Raw genomic sequence first — 16,391 nt, 5'->3', positions numbered from 1 at the left:
GGAATTGCATGGTGACGACTTTGAACATCGTGTACAGTTCTGCCACTGGGCAATAGAGAAATTAGGGGATGATGAGAGATTTTCTGCACGCGTTCTATTTAGCGACGAAGCGTCATTCACTAACAGCGGTAACGTAAACCGGCATAATATGCACTATTGGGCAACGGAAAATCCACGATGGCTGCGACAAGTGGAACATCAGCGACCTTGGTGGGTTAATGTACGCTGCGGCATTATGGGAGGAAGAGTACTTGGCCCCCATTTTATCAATGGCAATCTAAATGGTGCAACGTATCCTGATTTCCTATGTAATGTTCTACTGATGTTACTAGAAGATGTTTCACTGGCTGACAGAAAGGCGATGTACTTCCAACATGACGGATGTCCTGCACATAGCTCGCATGTGGTTGAAGCGGTATTGAATAACATATTTCATGACAGGTGGATTGGTCGTCAAAGCACCATGGCCCACACGTTCACCGGATCTGACGTCCCCGGATTTTTTTCTATGGGGAAAGTTGAAGGATATTTGCTATTGTGATCCACTGACAACACCTGACGACATGCGTCAGCGCATTGTCAATGCATGTGCAGACATTATGGAAGGTGAACTACTCACCGTTGAGAGGAATATGAGGTTGTCGGACATTATTTTGAGGATTTATTGCATTAATGTGGTATTTACAGATAATCACGATGTAACAGCATGCATTCTCAGAAATGATAAGTTTACAAAGGTACATGTATCACATTGGAACAACCGAAATAAAATGTTCAAACGTATCTATGTTCTGTATTTTAATTTAAAAAACCTACCTGTTACCAACTATTCGTCTAAAATTGTGAGCCATATGTTTGTGACTATTACAGTGCCATTTATCACAAAGCGAAAAAAGTGGGCCAACTAAAACATTCTTTATTTCTTTACATACTACACGAATATGTAACAAAAAATGGGGGTTCCTATTTAAAAAAAAAACGCAGTTGATATCCGTTTGACCTATGGCAGCGCCATCTAGTGGGCCAACCACAGCGCCATCTGGTTTCCCCCTTCAAGCTAGACGAGTTTCGTTCTTTGTAGTTTTTTCGTTTGACGCTTATTTCGTGAGATATTTGGCCCGGTCACGATCAGTGGACCACCCTGTACATTTTAACACGATCATAGCCTCAACTGGACGATAATCGACAATGAGCGAAGTATCGGAAATACACCCTGCTGACATCTGTGGCTCTGGAAATAGAAATATCTGTACCATTCTTATGACTTGACATACTCTTCCCTTTGCTGTCACAGTATTCTGCGTCAAACCCATACCTTCCTATGCACATGTCAGAACACACACACATGCATATACTTCATAAGCCTGATGCTCAAGGCGAAACTATTATGCATCCCCTACTATTAAGTATAATACTTGGCCAATAACTGATTGCTGGCTATACGTAATAATACTGACCGAAAATCAGAGATGGGTGGACATGTCTCAAAAAGTTTTCCTTGCGAGTGGTACCACCGTCTCTTAGAAAGAGAGGTGTAATCGTCTTACAAACCACCATATTACTATCACAAGCGGTCTTGGTTCTATAGGTACACACAAGTATTCATTTTAAAAGTTATACTGGCCTTAGAAAACGAGGTATGGCATTACCTCCGAATGAAGTGGTTTTCCCAGACAGATATTGCAACACTGAATACAGACGGTGATTGCTGGAGTGTATATTATCAGACCAAGAGTGTGGTTACACGTAGCTGACGATGCAACCTCGTGATAAAATAACTGAATTTAGAAAGTGATTCGACTAAGGAACGTGGTATGAAATCAGTATTTGCAACTCCCTCATGCCACTGCTAGATGTTTCTCCAGTATTAGTAATGCATTCTGTCTCGATGTGATGTCAGAGGTTCTGCTATACATCCACTGGGTTATATGCGAAGGTTGATTGAGAAGAATCACAAACAGTAGATTGTGTGCTGATTGAGGTCATAAGAAATGTACACTAGCTTTTCATATCTCTAGTGTTACGCTCTTCGGTAGAAATGCTGTCTAGGATTTGGAATCAAGTCTCTCCATTCAACCACATACCTGCATTGGATCCTATAGAGAAGTCCTTTAATGTAACAGCCACTAGGGAATCATATTTCCGGCACTCTCGTATCTTGAAACGAGTTACCTTTTTCGAACCTATCAGCTGCAGTAAAATTTTAGATAGTCCCCATGCTTCGTGCAACTGCTGCCATTCCTGCAGCCTTGCGCATGATATTGTTCCAATTTAAGTAAGAGCTGAGCAGAAGTCGGAGAGAGCTGTGTCTACCACCTTCTGCAACCTGTGTAGAAACAGAGTGACATGAGTTAGTGCGACAGGATTATGTTTTGACCATTCGGTGGAAATTGGAACATGTTGTCGTAGCTCTGCCAACAGTGTACGACGTGTATGGTCAGCACCAAACGAAGCCTGCTCCTGCAACATGAGGTAGTATAAAAGACAGTAATGGAACTGGGGGAAGGACGAGGATTTTGCTGCTGCATTGTGATGCATCCTCAAACTACATACAAGTACTGCTGTTCAAAACAGATCTGTGTCCCTCAGGGCTCATTCATATCTACCACTCCAACATGCTATCTTCATTATTCTGTACCATCCAACAGAGAAAAATTAGAACTATAAAAGCTCCACTAACTTCATCTGGTAGAGAACTCGATAAGATTTTTACTGCATCTCTTTTCTCCCTTATATCGAAAACAAATGCTGTCTACGTGCCGGCATCGAGCACATGTGACGATCGTATTAAGTATACAGCTATTGATCCATTGCACGGACCATCTCCCTGTGACCCTATGTCATTATTCAAAACATTGTCTTTTTTTGCTGTAACACTATTTGTACACTGCCATACATTTTGTTTTTTCTACCATAACTTCGATGTCTGTGTCAGGCTCTAAACTGACGTTAACATGTTCTGATCCATTGCTTCTTACAGAAAACTAGACATTTCACACTGTAAATCATGTTGTTACTGCTGCTACCATAACACACCACACATGCTGGATGGTTTTAAATAAGAGACAGTTAAAAACTTAAGGAATCTGGATGAGTTTGGTGGTGTTGTCAAGCGTTTCCCAACCGCTGTCCGAAGGTGATTGATGACCTCTAAATTTAAACTCATCTGTCACAGTGACGGGATAGCTGATGGCTCTGCATTCCATTTCGACTGATTCCTCATATTGTAGTCATGTACGCGATCACTGTTTCGATGCTAGTCATCCCCAGAAGTTGTTGCCCCTCCGCCAAAACTCTTTCTCTATCACAAACAAGCGATGTCAGTCAATCATTATGTGATAACCAACAGTATACTGGTGGACGAATGGGATGGAAAAGACACCGTAGATGTGCTGTAATAATAAGCATCACAGTTGATAGTGCGAAAAAGTTTAGCAATTTTACAGTAATTTCAACATCGACCAATGATGCGACAGCATGTTTCCCAATTTCAGTGTCATCGCTGAATTGCCCCTCCACTACTTTGCGAGTATCATTGCGAATGTAGATAGATGACTGTGCAGTATGATTATTCATTGTTAATTCTTGAACATATACATCATCAAAGTATACCAGACAGCACTCCACATATTTCTGGCACCTCGAGCATAGTGCATAATTTACGATCTACCTCTATGCCAATGGGAGTCACAGAGCATTCTCGCTGTCTTAGGATAAAATTAGAGACTGAAAGACTCCCTCGCACCGTCTTTGATAAACCTGCTCTGCAGCACAATGACCGATTTAATCTGCAGCTGACCAGAAGTAGACCGCTACATTTTGCGTCTCATGAATGAATGGAACTTGCCGAGTCCTTGCCCATCCAAGTCCACAAGATTTCTCCAGATGCGCCCATGTCGAGGAGGTTAGTACCCCTTCTCGGTGTATAGAAACAGATTTGAAAGTGTTGTAATAGCAGACGGTTAAGAACAAGAAACGGGTGGTTTTTATGCATGATGGAGCTCCAGACAGCTGGAGTTCGAAACATTCTACGTAAATCAACTACACTATCAATTTTATAGCATTGTTCTAGTGTCTGGGATCAGTACCAGGAGGGTGTTGGTAAAAGAGAACACAAACACATGCACTCCTAAGGCTACACGGTTCTGCACTTAAAACAGGCTATGATGTTAGATCACTTCAGTTTCTGACCTATCAGTCATGTGGAATGCAGCGCTTTTAATATCCCAATATAAGAAATATACTTCCAGTGCGTGACATACATCCTTCTTGCAGGTTTCTCTACGATAAACTATGGTAACAAAGTGTAAAGTGAAAAAAACTTTTTCCTTAAAACATCGGCTCTGTGTGATACATGCGCAATATAGCTTTCCAAAGATGTGTAGCATCCACTGTTCACATCCAATCATGGTTCAAAAATTATGCTATGCCCGCATCAGTCCTACATAAAATGGTCATCAGTAACGGAGAATACCTCTTACAAGGAAACACAAAAAAGCTTAGCAGCAGTGTCCGACATGTGAAATTACACGTCATGCTGCCACAAACTCTGTAAAAAGCACATCTGTCAAACAGATGTATACACAGGGATTGCAGTGTCTCACTCCCACCTATCGCTAACTTAAAATCATCTTAGATATGAAACTGAAGTCTCGATTTTATACCCAAGATGCGACAAGGAAATGGAGTACACCACATAAATCTTCGTTTGTTTAGAGGAATGTGTCAAAACAGGATGGCCACATTTCATCACACATGAGATGGAAGTTCTCAGATGACCGAGAGGTTTGCTGTTATCGATCGCAAGTAGACAGTGCTCTAAGTCACAATATACAGAACACATGGTTGTATACGAGTCAAACACAGGCTATGTCATGCAACTGATACATCCTGACAGAACAGCGGAAAAAATGGTCAAATGATCAGCAGCAACATCTCCCTCCATAGAATGCATCATCAGTCCGCCATCAAATCGTTCCTTGTTACAGCTCCATCTCAGTCGATCACCCTGTACACTGTATGTTATCCTTTAATGCAGCTGCATATAAGTTTAGAGGCAGATGGTTCTCTGTTGTCCTGAACAACGTCAAATACAGTAGTCAACTCGTGTGTATCACTGTTACCTCAATAGAAATACAGGGTTATTTCAAATGATTGAAGCGATTTCACAGCTCTACAATAACTTTATTATTTGAGATATTTTCACAATGCTTTGCACACACATACAAAAACTCAAAAAGATTTTTTAGGCATTCACGAATGTGCGATATCTGCCCCTTCAGTGATTCGGCAGACATCAAGCCGATAATCAAGTTCCTCCCACACTCGGCGCAGCATGTCCCCATCAATGAGTTCGAAAGCATCGTTGATGCGAGCTCGCAGTTCTGGCACGTTTCTTGGTAGAGGAGGTTTAAACACTGAATCTTTCACATAACCCCACAGAAAGAAATCGCATGGGGTTAAGTCGGGAGAGCGTGGAGGCCATGACATGAATTGCTGATCATGATCTCCACCACGACCGATCCATCGGTTTTCCAATCTCCTGTTTAAGAAATGCCGAACATCATGATGGAAGTGCGGTGGAGCACCATCCTGTTGAAAGATGAAGTCGGCGCTGTCGGTCTCCAGTTGTGGCATGAGCCAATTTTCCAGCATGTCCAGATACACGTGTCCTGTAACGTTTTTTTCGCAGAAGAAAAAGGGGCCATAAACTTTAAACCGTGAGATTGCACAAAACACGTTAACTTTTGGTGAATTGCGAATTTGCTGCACGAATGTGTGAGGATTCTCTACCACCCAGATTCGCACATTGTGTCTGTTCACTTCACCATTAAGAAAAAATGTTGCTTCATCACTGAAAACAAGTTTCGCACTGAACGCAACCTCTTCCATGAGCTGTTGCAACCGCGCCGAAAATTCAAAGCGTTTGACTTTGTCATCGGGTGTCAGGGCTTGTAGCAATTGTAAACAGTAAGACTTCTGCTTTAGCCTTTTCCGTAAGATTTTCCAAACCGTCGGCTGTGGTACGTTTAGCTCCCTGCTTGCTTTATTTGATGTGTCGACAGAAGTGCCGACACAGTGTGATTTGAGGGGACCGCAATGCACGCTATAAACACACGAAGGATGGCGTGAGGTCTGAAACAGGATACGTAATGAATGCTATAAAGAAAAGTACGTAGCTTTTGGAATACTTAACTTTAATCCATCGTTGTTGTATACATCGTTCTTGATGAGACATGCTTTATACGATAAGTATCAATTGCTATGTAAGGCTAATGGCGCCTTGCTAGGTCATAGCCATGGACTTAGCTGAAGGCTATTCTAGCTATCTGCTCGGCAAAGGAGCGAGGCTTCGTCAGTGTAGTCGCTAGCAAAGTCGTCCGTACAACTGGGGCGAGTGCTATCCCGTATCTCGAGACCTGCCTTGTGGTGGCGCTCGGTCTGCGATCACACAGTGGCGACACGCGGGTCCGACATGTACTAATGGACCGCGGCCGATTTAAAACTACCACCTAGCAAGTGTGGAGTCTGGCGGTGACACCACATTATTCGTCGACTTCTGTGGGCTACACGTGAAACTTGCCCACACGCGTTCAACCGTTTCTTCGCTCACTGCAGGCTGACCCGTTGATTTCCCCTTACAGAGGCATCCAGAAGCTTTAAACTGCGCATCCCATCGCCGAATGGAGTTAGCAGTTGGTGGATCTTTGTTGAACTTCGTCCAGAAGTGTCGTTGCACTGTTATGACTGACTGATGTGAGTGCATTTCAAGCACGACATACGCTTTCTCGGCTCCTGTCGCCATTTTGTCTCACTGCGCTCTCGAGCACTCTGGCGGCAGAAACATGAAGTGCGGCTTCAGCCGAACAAAACTTTATGAGTTTTTCTATGTATCTGTAGTGTGTCGTGACCATATGTCAATGAATGGAGCTACAGTGAATTTATGAAATCGCTTCAATCATTTGTAATAGCCCTGTGTAGTAGAATGCTGGCCAGACAGAAAAAGTGACTGTTTCCAATGTTCCCTTCGCTCAATGTCGACGTTTTCTCAGATTCTTCTTGCTGACACAGCAAGAGCCCTCCGGTGGTAGCATTATGTATTATGTCAGTTGGACTCTAGACCTCATGGTGAACACACTGGATTGAGCTACTGCCTCAAATTGTTTAAATACACACTGAATGCAAAGTAAGGACTTATGTCCATCCTATCCCACAGGCTGAGTCCATTCCCTGCCCATTCCTCGAAAGAGGTGGTGGTCGGATGACTTAGGTTAGTGGAGGTAGTCCAAGTGGCCTTTTTGCCGCCATTTTCGTAGCATAGTGGAGGTAGTGCAAGTGACCTTTTTTCTGTCAAAATTTGAACTTCCCGCCATTTTCTGGGGAGTTAGGAGGGGAGGGTGTTAAATTAGTTGAGGTAGCCCAATTGACCTATTTTCCCGCCAAAATGTGAACTTACTGCCATGACATCATTGTGACATTGCCACAACTACTGCCACCATCTTGGATCTGCCATCTTGAATAAATTTGGCAACAATGCAGAGTGGTGTAACGCACAGGTTGCCCTACTACTAACATGTACAGCACAAGAGAAACTTCTATTATACCTTATTGAGATAGATATTCCAGTACTTAAAATACACTGACAGAAAAAAGTCGCAGCACCAAGAAGGAGTTGTGCGACATAAAAGAGAGTTGGTAGGCGTTTAAGATGTTGTCTATTCCAGTTTCGCGCCAATAGCATAAGAGTGGGACAAGTAGTGCCACTATGAGGATACAAATCAGGTTTGCCTTAAATACACGCTGTAACGGTCGTGAGTGTTAGTTACTGAACTGATGTTACTACAGAATGAATTTAAAGACAAAGACGCCATTATCAGCAACTCATTGCGTTTAAACGATATCGTGTAGTAGGGCAGAAGCTGAATGTTCCTTCTGCAGTACTGCAGAAAGACTTGACAGGAATATAACCACTGCATATGATTTGCGGCAGTAGTGGTCACGAGAATGTAAGGTCGAAGAAGACCAGGCTCCGGAACCCCAGGTCGTACTACAAGAAGGAAGGCCATCATGTTTGGCGTATGACTCTGCCGCCTTGTCCTGCATCTGGAGCAGCAATTTGAGCAGCAATATGCACCACAGTGACACAACGAACTGTTACAAATCGGTTACTTCAAGGACATCTCCGGGCCAGACGCCCTGCAGTGTGCATTCCACAAACCCCAAGCCACTGCCATTTGCAACTTCAGTGCTGTCAAGCAAGAGCTCATTGGAGGGCAGGGTCAAGGTCTGTTGTGTTTTCTGATGAAAGCTGATCTGCTTTGATGCCAGTGATGGCCGTCTGTTCGATAGAAGGAGGCCAGCTGAGGACTGCAATTTAGACTGTGGATCAGTGGAAGCGTGTCACCTGGTCAGATGAATTACGTTTCTTGTTACACCAGATCTATGGTCGTCCGGATACGGTGTCATTCAGGCAAACGTCTGCTTGAAACATGCACTGCATCACACAGACCCTTAGAGGCAGGATTATGCTATGGGGGGGGGGGGGGGGGTGAACGACATTCATCTGCGCTTACATAGGACCTGTACTAGTATTAGAAGCCACCATGACGGCTGTGAGCTGTGGAGTATTGCGGATCGCCTGCATCAGTTCACGCTTGACATCTTTGCAGACTGAGAGTACAACTTCCAGCAGGATAACATTAGGTTTCACAAGGTGAGAACTCTGCTGCAGCGTTTTGAGGAGCATGGCAGTGAACTCACGATTATGTCTTGATTACCTGTTTTCCTGATCTGAACCAACACTTCTGAGACGCTATCGGTTGCCAGCTCCATATCTACAAACCAACGGTCCGTAACCTACAGGAATTGTGTGACCTGTGCAAAGACATCTTTTGCCACATGCCTCCTGAAATCTGACAATGACCTTTCGGATGCATGCCACGAAAAATCTCTGTTGTATTGCGTTCGAATGGCGAACCCAAACGCTGTTAAGTGTCATAGTGTTTTGGCTCATCAGTACAAAAGAAATGAGTATGTCAGGCGAGAACATAGTGAATACGATTACTAGCATCGCCAGTTTCGATTAGAAATAAGTGTACGAAAATAAAGAAGTATCATAACGCCGTCCGAGTTGCGATACGGCGAGAGTGTTTCCACGTACAGACTCCTGGTCATAATATCATTATTGGCAATTAACAGGTTACAACGTGGAATACTTCTCCGTTTAATGGGAGCTTTTAGTATTACAATGAAACGAACACTCTAAGCTGCTTACAGGCGTTGACATACGTCAACGGGGGCAGATGAAAATGTGTGCCCCGACCGGGACTCGAACCCGGGAACTCCTGCTTACATGGCAGACGCTCTATCCATCTGAGCCACCGAGGACACAGAGGATAGCGCGACAGCAGGGATTTATCTCTGGCACGCCTCCCGCGAAACCCACATTCTCAACGTATTGCCCCGCACTACATTCGTAGTGCCCCCGCCCATTATACTCATTACTCGCGGCGCGTTGCCGTTTCCCGTAAGAGTTCGGGCACTGTTTGTGATTCGCACAGAAGAATAAGATGGTCAAGTGGCCGGTGAGCCTTAACTGTATATATATATACATCTTAGTAAATATATGCTTTTAGCATTGTGTCAGTTAAGGCATTGTAGAGAGTACTCAGGACATGTCCGCTCGGTCTGCAATCGGAAGAAAGCGACGATATAGAGGCTGAAGAAATACGAAACCTTGGAGTGCAGAAGTATAGTAAGAATATGGGTTACAAAAAATAGCGAATTCACATTCAGGTTTTACTCCAGCGACAGAAACGATGTGATGATCCTCAAACAGCGAGTCGTACTTGTGGTTTCTTCCCCAGCATAAGACAAAGACTATGATCGAGAGCCCCATGTCTCTCAAAAGGAATGACACAGTTCTTGACAGGTCACAGCCTTTACGCTATCTACTGAGTGTGAATTGAAAAAAGACAAACTACCATCTGCACGTCAGAAAATTCTCTCTGTGGATATTCGCTGTATGTCGATGTGGTCGGTATGGTCGGTTGTAACTGAATCGACACAGAAGTCCTTATGTCAGAGACACATTGCACTACGAGAGATGACAAATCCTGGAGAATATCGGCGGCGCCATTTCGAGAAAGACTTGGAGAGTGTGACACTTTACCAGTCAACGCCAGTTGCGACGGAAGACCGCGAAGCAACACAGCGAAGGGAGTCGAGTTCAACAGCTGCGGCAGACAGACGGCCAATAGCACACGCTCGGAGAACTTCGGTGCATCAGAGCGAAGTGCAGCCGGTGTGCTGCGCGCCGACATGGAGCTCCTCACCGGCTAAAAGGAAGCTCCCTCGGAAGAGGGGAGTCGTCCCCTGCCACCAGGGGACACAGGCAGATTCCACTACGGCGTCATCGCAGCACCCAAGGAACCTGCAGGATGTGCCTACGGGCTGTGGAGTGACGGAATGCCTTGTGGAATGTAGCGTGCAATAATGTTGTTATTACTGTCTGCAATGTATTTAAATTAGGTATAATGAATAGTAGTGCTAATTAGTAGTGCAGTAGTAGTGGTAGATATGAATCGTGGTAGTACAGTGGTTCCCAACCCGGGGTAATTACCCATTGAGGGCTAAAATGAAATTTTATGAAGCTTAAAAACTAAACAATTAGATTCTGTTTCAGTCATGAAACTAAATAACTTTCAAAAGATCGTTACTATTACCAAAATTTTGTAGGACTCTAATACTGATTATGTAAGTTATCAATAATTACTTTTTCTCAATTAGTAGCGGTGTAGGTTACAGGTTCCTCGGATACTCCACGCCCTACACACATAGGTTGCGCCTTGTCCCGTACATTGTGATGATAAAAGTGTGATACATACGTAACAAATGTTAAATATCTCAAGAGAAGTCTTCTTTAAGTTGTAGACAGTACCTGCAGTAGTCCAGAAAATGCTTCATTACTAGCTTCGAAACATAATCGAATTAATTGGCAGCACGAGTCAGTAATAACTACATAAGGGCTACTATAGCGCTGTACAAAGTTTTATTATTATTATTCTGATCATCATCATCATCGTTAGAGAGGTTAGACACAAAATGTTAACAGCCTGAAGTTATCCAATTTCTGCCAATTCAGAAGTAAAAAATGCAGCAATGAAGTGATTTATGAATATTAAGTATAGTGCACACGACTGAACTTGTCTGATTTTAAATTGGGTTACGGTATACAGGTCAAACAAGTGCCGCAATGGAGAGAAGTGAGGCAGGGGAAGTTAGTCCTGTGTCTACCCTCACTGTGGGCATTTAGCTTTCTTATCTGAGAAAGAGTTGTGGGTGACACTTGTCATGCACCACGAATTGCTTCATCATTCACTCTAACACACACACACGCACACACACACACACACACACACACACACACACACACACACACACACAAACACGCGGACACACAAAAACACACGGACACGCAAAATATCATTCTTTTTCATCATGTTCGATAAAAAGTCTTTCATTTTACAGTTTAGTTAGGTGCTGCAGTTGAAGATAGTGTGGGGTGGGGCGCAACAGACGGTAAGGGGGGGGGGGGGTATTAGCTAATGTCTGATTACACTCAGGTTGTATTATGTTAGCCGGCCACGGTGGCCGAACGGTTCTATGCGCTTCAGTCCGGAACCGCGCGACTGCTACGGTCGCAGGTTCGAATCCTGCCTCGGGCATGGATGTGTGTGTTGTCCTTAGGTCAGTTAGGTTTAAATAGTTCTAAGTTATGGGGGACTGATGACCTCAGATGTTAAGTCCCATAGTGCTCAGAGCCATTTGTATTATGTTAGTTGCCGATGTATAGAAGACAGTATTAACTGTTGATATCAGTAACTTGAACTCCTCCCTAGCTAACAGCCGACAGCCAATCGGTGAACACACACGTGTGGGGTGGCGCTCGGCCCGCACGTGGCCAGTTCGAATCCTGATGGCGGAAGAAATTTGCTGCGCCAGCGTTTCGCCGATAGCGACAGGAGAGGCGGTGGAGTAAAGTTTCTGATCCCCAGAATTTTGGCCTGTATCTTGGATTAAATTTCAAATCTCTCTGCAGTGTCTCATGGAGTTAGAATATGTGACGCTGTTGATGATCCGTCCGTCGAGTGGGGTCATTAAACTCCGCTCTTAGTGCCATTCAACAAGAGTACGTTACCTGCAGGCACCAGGCTTCACCCATTCCCTTCTCCCACCAGTTTACAACACAAACATGACACGACACTCAAGAGCTACACTTAATACACGTCTCTCGCACGCCGCATGAAAAGGGTCCATTGTACATGGAGGAAGAGAAACCTTTTCCTATTAGGCGACCGAATTACCCTGTCAGGCCTCTCAGCCAACAACGCCACACTACTCTTTCTTTATGTAGTAGTTTGAGTAAAAATGAATACTGGGTTTCTTCTTCTCCTTGCGTCAATCCCGTCTAGTACAGTGTATGCTGTACTCATGCTCTGGCAAATTAATTTTATTGAACATTGCGCCCGGATCCCCTCCCTGTTACCACAGCCCTCGGTTGCCTAGGAGGGGGCTTCACCTCTCTGTGAGAACTGTGTAAACTATGTCTACTCTTTGATCGTATTTTAACTGTTTGCGTATCGAATTTGCTGTGGTAGAAAATGGGGAATAGCTCAGCATTTGTCTAAATAAACGCCCCAAAACCACATGCAGGCTGGCCATTGTATCAGTCACAGTCGTTAATCCGTCGGATGGTTTATCTGGGTCTGACTCCTTTTCCTGTTTCACTCAGCTAGGGTGCTGCAGGTTACGCTATACGAGCAGGTCATGTTCCAACCTACAATGTAAACATAATTAACTCCACAATCAGTGGGTACATACACTATGTGATCAAAAGTATCCAGACACCACAAAAACATACGTTTTTCATATTACGTAAATTGCGCTGTTCCCTAATGCCAGGTACCACATATCAGCGACCTCAGTAGTCATTAGACATCGTGAGAGAGCAAAATGGGGCTCGTCGCGGAACTCACGGACTTCGAACGTAGTCAGGTGATTGGGTGTCACTTGTGTCATACGTCTGTACGCGAGATTTCCACACACCTAAACATCCCTAGGTCCACTGTCTCAGATGTGATAGTGAGGTGGAAACGTGAAGGGACACGTACAGCACAAAATCGTACAGGCCGACCTCGTCTGTTGACTTACAGAGACCGCCGACAGTTGAATAGGGTCGGTAATGTGTAATGGGCAGACATCTATCCAGACCATCACACAGGAATTCCAAACGGCATCAGGATCCACTGCAAGTACTATGAAAGTTAGGCAGGCGGTGAGAAAACTTGGATTTCATGGACGAGCGGATGCTCATAAGCCACACGTCACGCCGGTAAATGCCAAACGACGCCTTGCTTGGTGTAAGGAGCGTAAACATTGGACGACTGAACAGTGGAAAAACGTTGTGTGAAGTGACGGTGCACAATGTGGAGATCAGATGGCAGGATGTGGGCACGGCGATTGCCAGGTGAACGTCATCTGCCAGCGTGTGTAGTGCCAACAGTAAAATTCGGAGGCGGTGGTGTTATGGTATGGTGTGGTCGTGTTTTTCATGGAGGGGCTAGCAGTCCCTGTTGTTTTGCGGGGCACTATCACAGCATAGGCCTACATTGATGTTTTAAGTACCTTCTTGCTTTCCACTGTTGAAGAGCAATTTGGGGATGGCGATTGCATCTTTCAACGCGATCGAGCATCTGTTCATAATGCACGGCCTGTGACGGAGTGGTTACACGACAATAACATCCCTGTAATGGGATGGCCTGCGCAGAGTCCTGACCTGAATCCTGCAGAACACCTTTGGGATGTTTTGGAACGCCGACTACGTGACAGGCCTCACCGACCGACATTGATATCTTTCCACAGTGCAGCAATCTGTGAAGAATGGGCTGCCATTCCTCAAGAAACCTTCCATCACTTGACTGAACGTATGTATGAGAAACTGGAAGCTGTCATCAAGGCTAAGGGTAGGCCAACACCATACTGAATTTCAGCATTACCCATGGAGGGCGTCACGGACTTGGAAATCGTTTTCAGCTAGGTGTCCGGATACTTTCGGTCACATAGGGTGTGTGTACTGCCGGGAGTGGGACTCAAGCTGCCAGACGTCTGGCACGGAGATAAATAGCGTGAGCTACGAGTAGACAGTGTGAAGAAGCAGCAATTCTTGAGGCAGACCAGTGCCTTGCAGTCATTGTTGGGTTCCATCATGTAGTCGAGGTCAGATATGCAGAGTGGTCATACTTGGTCGACCTTGTGCTATATCAGTCTGCACGTAATATACGGGTGTATGTTGCGTTCTGTGCAGAGGGAGATGGGGAAGAGACGCAGAACACTTTTTGCTCTCTTTCACGCCTCATGCTCCAGCCACAGTAACCTATCTGGTAACAGGCAATGCTACGGTAAGCACCACACTGGAACAATGTTTCTGCTTCAGACTCTCTCAAAGAAAAGAAGTATACTCGGAAAATATTGTTCTTTGTTAAGGCAATGCTTGATGTGTTCCCTTTTGCCACCCACAATGAACAACACAGTGGCTATAAGACCTCACCATGTCTACATTACTAACCAACTAGCCAGCTGCTCGTAGTTCATGGTTCATGGTTCAAGGTTCCAGTTGCAAACTGCCCATCTAATGACTTCTACGGGCAGCAAAAATTTGATTCTCAGTGTTTCATATAATTATTGACCGCATTTAAAAATTTAAAATGTTGCGACTATCTAAACGTTAAGAGGTATAACATTATGTTAAAGGCCTAGCACAGTAAGAACAGTTAGAAATGGTGTATAGAATATCTGATAGTAAGTATGGGTTGGGTTGTTGTTTGGGGGAAGAGACCAAATAGCGAGGTGATCGGTTTTATCGGATTAGGGAAGCGCAGGGAAAGAAGTCGGCCGTGCCCTTTCAAAGCAACCATCCCGGCATTTGCCTGGAGCGATTTAGGGAAATCACGGAAAACCTAAATCAGGATGGCTGGACGCGGGATTGAACCGTCGTCCTCCCGAATGCGAGTCCAGTGTGGTAACCACTGCGCCACCTCGCTCGGTGGAAAGTATGCAGACACTCCTATTGTAAGGTGTCCGCATTTTACCGACCTTATATAAGCTTCACACGTACGATACAGAATAAAACGCCAAGAAAATAACTGTATATTGTCAAAAGGAAGTAATTAAGGCAATGTCATGCATCAAATAACAGAACAATATCTACCCTTACAACGACAGGGGCATGCGTAAATGAGATAAAGTGAACGCAGCTTGGAGACCAGCCGTGACTAATGGCATTGGGAAATCCCAATTAACATTAACAAAAGAAGGCCCAGCTGCAGTGCAGAAAGAATTAAGGCGAGTACAGTATAATATCTTTTGGAATAAACTCAGCCGAGACCGTGGGTAAATGGCGATACTACATTAACGAGGCTAGTGGCGACCCGGGCAAGAAAAATAAGAATTCACCTAAAACGAGGAAGCAGTTGGCCGAAGCCGTACTGTGTGACGTAGTAGAATCGTAGTGGGGAGAGTGACGTCATGTAAAAGCATCTTGAGAATTAAATTAACACACAGAGAGCTCTCGTCTCACGGCCGGCCACACACATGAGTGTAGTAAAATTAGCGAAGACGTTGAGACTCAAACTTTACGTTTGCGAAGTGAGGGCGGTACGCTTCACGTATCGTGGCGACAAACGTAAAGCGGTAGTTCATATTCCTGAGGGAATTTTTGCGTGCTGAGATTTGTGCACGTCGCTCCATCCAATAGAGAGTGTGCAATTGCCATTAATTTTCTACGGAACGCAGGAAAGTTAAGACTGAATTAATTCAGTCAAGGCCTGAGAAGGGAATTAGTATGTCAGATCCAGCATGGGGACAACACCACATCAGTTCCCGATTGGCAATGTACCAACGCAAGTTAGCAAGATTAAATGTTGAGTTGAGATTTTGTTTACTCCAACCTGCGTACGCTTTGAGTTTAGAAATTTAAGAGTTAATTACTAACATACCCTCCATTGAGTACATGACAGTTTTGATTAGTTCAAAATATAAAGTTCATTCTCCACCAACTTAGACCGTTGCTCAGTTACGACAACGTAGATGTAAATATCATTGATAATGGTTTAATTGTTTCATTTGTCATAATGCTTTCATATGTAGAGATAAAGTTTAAATAATCACATATTCAATGTCTAAATGTTAATTAATTTGTTGAGAGTTGAAAGTAATTAAACCCTCTTGTCGTTTATGACTTGAACTTTGAAAGCTTTCATAAATTAAAATGTAGAATGAGAAAGGGTGCTCCGGTGTTTGCAGGATTGCCCGACTAGGACGTTTCCAGGGGA

General features: G+C 44.3%; 1 protein-coding gene and 1 non-coding gene across 2 annotated transcripts in view; both read right to left on the bottom strand.

Moving 5' to 3' along the window:
- The window catches only part of LOC126481978 (tripartite motif-containing protein 45), a 165,869-nt gene that overhangs the window by 70,614 nt on the left and 78,864 nt on the right, over positions 1-16,391 (bottom strand). The gene's annotated exons all lie outside the window — the stretch shown is intronic.
- Positions 9,314-9,387, bottom strand: Trnat-ugu (transfer RNA threonine (anticodon UGU)). The gene has a single exon. It is a non-coding gene; the product is annotated as a tRNA-Thr (tRNA).

Source organism: Schistocerca serialis, chromosome 5 (genome assembly GCF_023864345.2).
Source record: "Schistocerca serialis cubense isolate TAMUIC-IGC-003099 chromosome 5, iqSchSeri2.2, whole genome shotgun sequence".
Classification (NCBI taxonomy): domain Eukaryota; kingdom Metazoa; phylum Arthropoda; class Insecta; order Orthoptera; family Acrididae; genus Schistocerca; species Schistocerca serialis.
The sequence above is the reverse complement of the archived record's forward strand: the minus strand, read 5'-3'. Positions and strand labels throughout refer to the sequence as shown.